General features: G+C 40.0%; 1 long non-coding RNA gene across 5 annotated transcripts in view; it reads left to right on the top strand.

The window, feature by feature from the left end:
• Nucleotides 1–2,346, top strand: part of LOC108262630 (uncharacterized) — a 6,241-nt gene extending 3,895 nt beyond the window's left edge. For 2 of the 5 annotated variants that reach the window (XR_008394696.1, XR_008394693.1), the window contains exons 5-8: nt 589–667; nt 774–891; nt 964–1,671; nt 1,955–2,346. This is a non-coding gene — a long non-coding RNA (uncharacterized LOC108262630). Of the gene's footprint in view, nt 1–588; nt 675–773; nt 892–963; nt 1,672–1,954 lie in introns of all 5 variants that reach the window. The other 3 variants (XR_008394695.1, XR_008394694.1, XR_008394697.1) reach the window with 3 other exon arrangements.
• The last annotated feature ends 4,806 nt before the right edge of the window (nt 2,347–7,152 follow it).

The following is a 7,152-nucleotide window of genomic DNA, read 5'->3' as shown; positions in this document are numbered from 1 at the left end:
TGTGAGTCAGCCTTTTCCCTCATGAAGATCATTAAGTCCAAATACCGTTCCACAATGACTGATCATCATTTGGAGGCCTGCTTGAGGCTGGCTACCAGCAGCTACTGTCCGGACTATGCAACCCTGGCTGATTCTATTCAGTGCAAGTCATCAGAGTAAGGTAATGACCAAAAATGTACTGAATTGTATCGCGCCATAAGGGTTCATGCAGTTATGCAAGATACATGAACATATATTGTGTGTGTGTGTGTGTGTATGTGTGTGTGTGTATATATATATATATATATATATATAAGTATACGCAGTATATAAATAAATATGTTTAGCATTTTTAGTGTAGGTAGATCTCTTTGACTGGTCATGTTAAAAGTAGCTCGCAAGTCAAAAAAGTGTGGGTGCCCCTGATATACAGTAAATATAAATATTACTCATAATTCACAGCCTTAGAAGCACAAGCATCCAAAGTAAAATTGCAAATGCAGAGTTTAAAATTGTCACCATGACGACAAAGTCCAAGAAGTGTAACTTACTCCTGCAGAAAATAAATAATAATTATTATTAAGTATCAGTGATGTTTCCGTTGTTCAGGTGGCAATTGCAGGCACATTTTATCCGAACTGCTTCCTCCAGGGAACTCTATGGAAACGACCCCAGGACCACCATAGTGGTATTCAGTCAGCTTCCATTCAACTAGGGGATTATTATTATTATTATTATTATTATTATTATTATTATTAATAATATTTCTCTCTCTCCCTCCCTCTCTCTCTCAGGTGTGTAATCTCCCTCCATTTGCATTCCTCTACTATAAACAGCTCCAGTCTCTCTTCAGACACTGTGGTTAAATCAAATCCATCTCCTTTGACAGCTCCAGCTGTGTGTGACACCACTGTGTGTGTGTGTGTGTGTGTGTGTTTAATTGTGATTTTCTATAAACATGTATTGTGGGTCTGTGTGTATCAGGGCCTATGTAGAGTTCTACCGCTCGTCAATGAGAGGTTCTGGCGTTCTCCCAGAGGTCTCTCTGTCTCTCCTCCTCACGCAGAAGAGACTTCCTCTCCATCTCAACGTTTAACCCGCTGGAGAGGTGGAGACTTGGGCAGGGGGGTAGTGTATCTTACACCTCAGATATACACGGTACACACACACTCTGCAGCGAGCATCATCAGATGAGTCATGGTTACATTTTAAGTGAGAGTAGTCATGTGACCACATCCCCTAGACAGTGTGATGTTTAGATGATGTTCTGTACATTAGTGCTGTTCTGTTACAGGTCTCTCTCTCTGTGTCTCTCTCACTCACTGTGTGTGTGTGTCTCTCTCAGGGTGAATGTGGATTTTCAGAATCAGTCAGTGAGCCCTGTCGGGGTTCTGAGCAGCTCCATTGAGTTGGAGAATCTTCCGTCTAACCCTGTCTTTATCGTCAATATCACCGAGGTGTCTGTTCCGCCTCTTTCACTTTCAGTGCACAAATAAAAAAGAAGCTGTGGCTCCTGTGTGTGTGTGTGTGTGTGTGTGTGTGTGTGTGTGTGTGTGTGTGTGTGCGCACTAACAGGAGGTCCAGGTGCAGCCTTTGGATATTGATGAAGATTTACTGCCCCTGCAAGACCTTCCTCAACTGCGTAATCTGGAGCAAAGGATGCAACAGAGCCCAGATTACAAGCAAAATCTGGTGAGTTTTTTTCCTTTTTGTTAACAACTACTTGCACAATTACACAGCTACTGAGAGCATTTCTGTTTTCTCAAGGTGACACACTCGTACTCAAAGCACAACACTGAACACCACTTTGATATGAGGGAACAGTTATGACCTACTCTTTAGTAGAGATGGAAAACACACAGGGCAGGGTAACTGCAGGAGTAGTGAGAAGCACTGACACAGTTGACGAGGCAATACATGCTTATTAATTATTTGTTTTTATACTAGTGTATATTATTTTTTAAATCGGTTTCAGGTAAACTGGTTGGCGCTTATTGACGGGGTGTATGTGCGTGACTGCACCTGGCGCATATTGAAGAGGGTGATTGCTAACTCCCTGGCAAAGAATCTCAATTGGAGGGGAGTCAATGGAAAGACTTCACTGTCCGCTCTCCAACTCGGAGAGGTCGTGATTGGCAAGTATATCTGTTTACATACAGAATTAGCTGTCTCTCTAAGATGATATGTAAGGGGTAATCCACGGCTAGATGTGCATTAAACGATTTTAATGCATGATGTGGAGGAAAAGAACCACTCGTTCAAATCGTTTAATGCACACCTAGCCATGGATTACCCCGCCTATACCATGGTCTTTCCACAATTAATAACGTTAAAGCTGTCATTGGTTTAGAAATGCAAACTTTGATTAGAAGTTTAAAATAAACTTTGGGTGGTCCCACTTCGGCTCTAATTGGCTATTTATATTTCTCTGGTTTACTTTATTTAAATGGTTAGTAGTCATATGGATCCCAGCATAGCTGGGACAGGCACGCCTTTAAGATTTATTAGTTGGAACGTCAGAGGTATGGGTAATCCTGTCAAGACATCTAAGGATTTTATACATTTGAAACATTTAAACTTCAATATAGTATTTTTACAGGAGACGCACCTACGTCTTAAAGTATTAAAGTGAGTCAAGTCTTCCACTCGAACTTTAATTCGAAAGCAAGAGGGGTCGCTATTTTAATTGACAAAAGGTCACAGTTTTCCTCCACTAACGTTGTTGCTGATGTGAACGGTAGATATATTATAGTTGCTGGTACTCTGATGCAAAGACAGGTGTTGTTGGTAAATGTACACGCTCCAAACTTTGATGATGTGGAATTTGCTAATAGATTGTTGAGCAATCTCCCTTTTTAAATACTCACCTGTAGATTTTCGGTGGAGATTTAAACTGTGTAATTCACCAAAACTTTGATCGGTCTAATCCCCGTACTCTGAATCAATCTGCTATGTCTAAAACATTTTCCGATTTTATGGGTCAGAACGGTCTCGTTGATCCCTGGAGATCCCGTAACTCTGCTCTTAAAAAGTTTTCTTTCTTCTCCCAGGTGCTATCCTATTGAAATCCTATTCGAGGATTGATTATTTTTTATAGACAGCACTCTTGATTCTTGTGTAGTTTCTTCTGACTATTTGGGTATTGTAATTTCTGACCATGCGATCATGAATTAGATATTCATCTTTCTATTTATAAACGTAGCCGACCGCCTTGGAGATTTAATTTTCTTCTTTTAGCAGACAGTGAATTCTGTGAGTTCATTTCTACTTCTATGGATGACTTTCTTTTCTTCAGTCAGAATGACTCCACCTCTTATTCATTGTTATGGGAGACACTTAAATCCTATATCAGAGGGCAGATTATTTCTTACTCCACTCTCTGTAAATAAAAGCGCACTGCTAGGGTTAATGAACTTACATCTGCGATCAGTAGTCTCGATCAAAGATGTGCGTTGAACCCCTCTCCAGAACTTCTTAAACAGCGAATCGACTTACAGGCAGAATTCAATCTTATTTCGACTAAAGAGGCGGAGCGCTTGTTGTTACGTACTCCTGGTTCATATTATGAACATGGCGACGAGCCGAGTCGTTTACTGGCACGTCAGCTACGGCGACAGGCCGCTTCCCGTCTCATACCTAGTGTTAAAAACACTCATAATATTGTCACTACAGAGCCCATGGAAATTAATGCTACTTTTAAATGGTTGTACTCTTCACCTTATAAATCTGAACTTCCTGCAGACGATACTAAAGTGAATGCATTTCTTCAAGACCTTTGTAACCCTGTTAGTGATTCGAATACTGCCATGCAACTGGACTCCCCACTCTCTTCAAGAAATTTGAATTCAGTTAAAACTATGCAATCTAACAAAGCTCCTGGCCCGGACGGGTTTCCAGTTGAATTTTTTAAAATGTTTATCGGAAAATTAGCTCCATTGCTTTTATCTGTGTTCAACGAATCCTTGGAATGTGTCTTTGCCTCTGACTCTGACACAAGCCACGATAGCTCTGCTTCTTAAGGAGGGTAAGGATCCAACCTCCTGTGGTTCTTATAGGCCGCTGTCTCTGCTTAATGCAGATGTAAAGGTGTTGGTGAAAGTAATGGCATCTCGTTTAGAGGACATTATCCCTTATATTATATGTGAAGAGCAGAAGGGTTTTATAAAGGGACGTCAGATGTTTTTCAGTACCCGTACGCTCTTTAATAGAATTTATTCAAAGCATTCGGCAGTGCTTCCTGAGATTGTGATTTCATTAGATGCTGAAAAAAGCATTTGATAGGGTTGAGTGGGAGTATTTGTTTGCAGTCTTGAGGAAGTTCGGATTTGGGGATGAGTTTATTTCTTGGATTAGCCTCCTTTACTCAACCCCTAATGCCAGGGTTCAGACAAACGATCTCGTCAAGGTTGTCCTTTATCCCCTCTGCTTTTTGCTGTCGCTATCGAACCTCTGTCTATCGCATTAAGATCTTCTCCCTTGTTTAAAGGAATAGTTCTATACGGTGTAGAATACAAATTGTCGCTATATGCTGATGATTTGTTATTGTATGTAACCGATCCTGTTGCCTCTATGCCAGCTGTCTTGGCTGTTCTGGAATCCTTCGGTGTTGTCTCTGGTTATAGATTAAATTTGGATAAAAGCGACTGTTTTCCTGTCAATACTGCAGAATTTTCTCTCCAACAGTCAGATTTACCGTTTCGATTTAGTCAGTAAGGGTTTAAATACCTAGGTATCAACGTGACACGTTCTCTATCTAATCTTTCATCAGCTAACTTCACTCCCCTTATCTCAAAGGTTAAATCTAACATTCAGATTTGGGTAACTTACCCCTTTCTCTAATTGTCAGGATCAATGTCGTCAAAATGAATATATTACCGAAGTTTCTTTTCTTGTTCCAGCAAGTGCCTCTTTCTCTGCCAAAATCATTCTTCGATTCATTGGCTAAGATAATTAGTACTTTTATTTGGGGAGGGAAGCCACCAAGGGTTAGTAAATTATTGCAGAAATGTAGACTTAGTGGAGGACTTGCATTACCCAATTTTCAATTCTATTACTGGGCTGCGCACATCCATAAACTCTGCTACTGGGTTAAATCTCCTGGATCTTCTTGGTCTAAATTGGAACTATTGTCGTGTAGGGAATCCTCTTTACCTGCTTTACTTTATTCCTCTCTACCTACAAAACTCTCCCTATATACTGGTAATCTAGTTGTCCTCAACACTTAGGACTTAGGACTTAGTATCAATTTAGACGGCGCTTTAAATTTGTAGGTGCATCCTCTTTGTGTCCTTTAGTCAACAACCACCTATTTCCTCCATCGTGTTTGGACTCCACATTCTCAGTGTGGGATGACAAGGGTATTGAACAAGTTAGAAATCTGTATCACGAAGGTGTGTTCGATAGCTTTGCCAATCTGGCATACACTTATGACCTCCCTGTGACTCATTTTTTTTCGGTATTTTCAAATTCGGAATTTCGTTTCTAGATGTTTTCCTGATTTCCCCTCTGCGCCTCCTGAACAGGCTTGGGAAAGCTTGTTTTCAAACAATCCACATCAGAGAGGAATGATTTGTAGGATTTATGATTTCATTCTGGCGTTAGGTAGTGAGTCGTGTAACAAAGTTAGGAATGCGTGGGAAACGGAGTTAGGAGTACAGATAAGTGAGGGGTGTTGGGAACGTGCTATAGGGAGGGTACAGTCTACCACTTCCTGTGCTCGTCTTGGACTCATCCAGTTCAAAGTTTTACACAGAGTCCATCTGTCCAAGTCGAGACTTTCTGTGATGTATCCAGACGTAGAGGACAAGTGTGATAAATGCCATGGCTCTCCCTGTCATCTTGGCCATAGGTTTTTCTTCTGCCCTGATCTCCATGGTTTTTGGACTGTTTTTTTACCATCATGTCCACTATTCTCAGGGTAGATTTAAATCCTTGTCCATTGATTGCTGTATTTGGGATTCCTGATGCCTCAGTTCCATTGAGCTTGATACAAAAGGATGTTTTTGCTTTCACATCCCTTATAGCAAGACGTTCCCTACTGTTGCAGTGGAAGTCTGCTAAATACCCATCTATCTCCCAGCGGCTAAAGGGCGTGATGTTTTTTCTGAAACTCGAGAAAATAACATATAGGATGAACGGTTGTACGGACAAGTTTTTTTTATAAAGGGCATCCCTTTATTGTATACTTTATGGAGTTAGACACTTCCCACTTAAATTTTTGTGCCTGTTGTTGGATTTTACAATCTCTTTATAACCAGCGACAGTTATTGGGTATCCATGATGAGGCGGGGGGCGGGTTTTCTGCATTTTTAATTTTGTTTTCCTTTGTTAGTGAAAAAAGAAGAAAAACCTGTGAATGTTTACTGCTGTGTGTTGCTCAATTTGTTTTCCTTGGGAAAGGGAGGGGAGGAGAGAAGAGAAAAGGTGATGTTCAGTTGACATGTAGACGTGTTCAGGAGAAATGTTCAATAAAAATGAAACTGGAAAGAAAAAAGTAGTTTAAAATAAACTTTAATTTCCATAAGTTAGGTGGTCAGATCTGGAATTTTGTCTGAAGTAAATCAGACACAGAGATAAAGTAGTGTGATAAGATTTAGGAATGATCACGGTGATCAAACTGGCTGGAATTACCTGTGCAATAAACAGTTACAGTGAGGGGAAAAAAGTATCTGATCCCCTGCTGATTTTGTACGTTTGCCCACTGACAAAGAAATGATCCGTCTATAACTTTAATGGTAGATTTATTTGAACAGTGAGAGACAGAATAACAACAAAAAAATCCAGAAAAACGCACGTCAAAAATGTTATAAATTAATTTGCATTTTAATGAGGTAAAAGTATTTGACCCCCTCTCAATCAGAAAGATTTCTGGCTCCCAGGTGTCTTTTATTTTTTAATTTTTGACATGCATTTTTCTGGATTTCTTTTGTTATTCTGTCTCTCACTGTTCAAATACAACTACCATTAAAATTATAGACTGATCATTTCTTTGTCAGTGGGCAAACGTACAAAATCAGCAGGGGATCAAATACTTTTTTCCCTCACTGTATAATGCACACCTTCCAGCCAATCAGAATCCAGTATTCACACTGACCGTGGTATAAGTGTAATTAATGCTTAAGATTCATAATGACTGTACGATATGTGTTGCTTTATTCCAAAGCTGCAGTTCAT

This window comes from Ictalurus punctatus, unplaced genomic scaffold, assembly GCF_001660625.3.
Source record: "Ictalurus punctatus breed USDA103 unplaced genomic scaffold, Coco_2.0 Super-Scaffold_100056, whole genome shotgun sequence".
NCBI lineage: Eukaryota > Metazoa > Chordata > Actinopteri > Siluriformes > Ictaluridae > Ictalurus > Ictalurus punctatus.
Note: the sequence above shows the minus strand (reverse complement) of the source record. Positions and strands in the feature narration are given on the sequence as shown.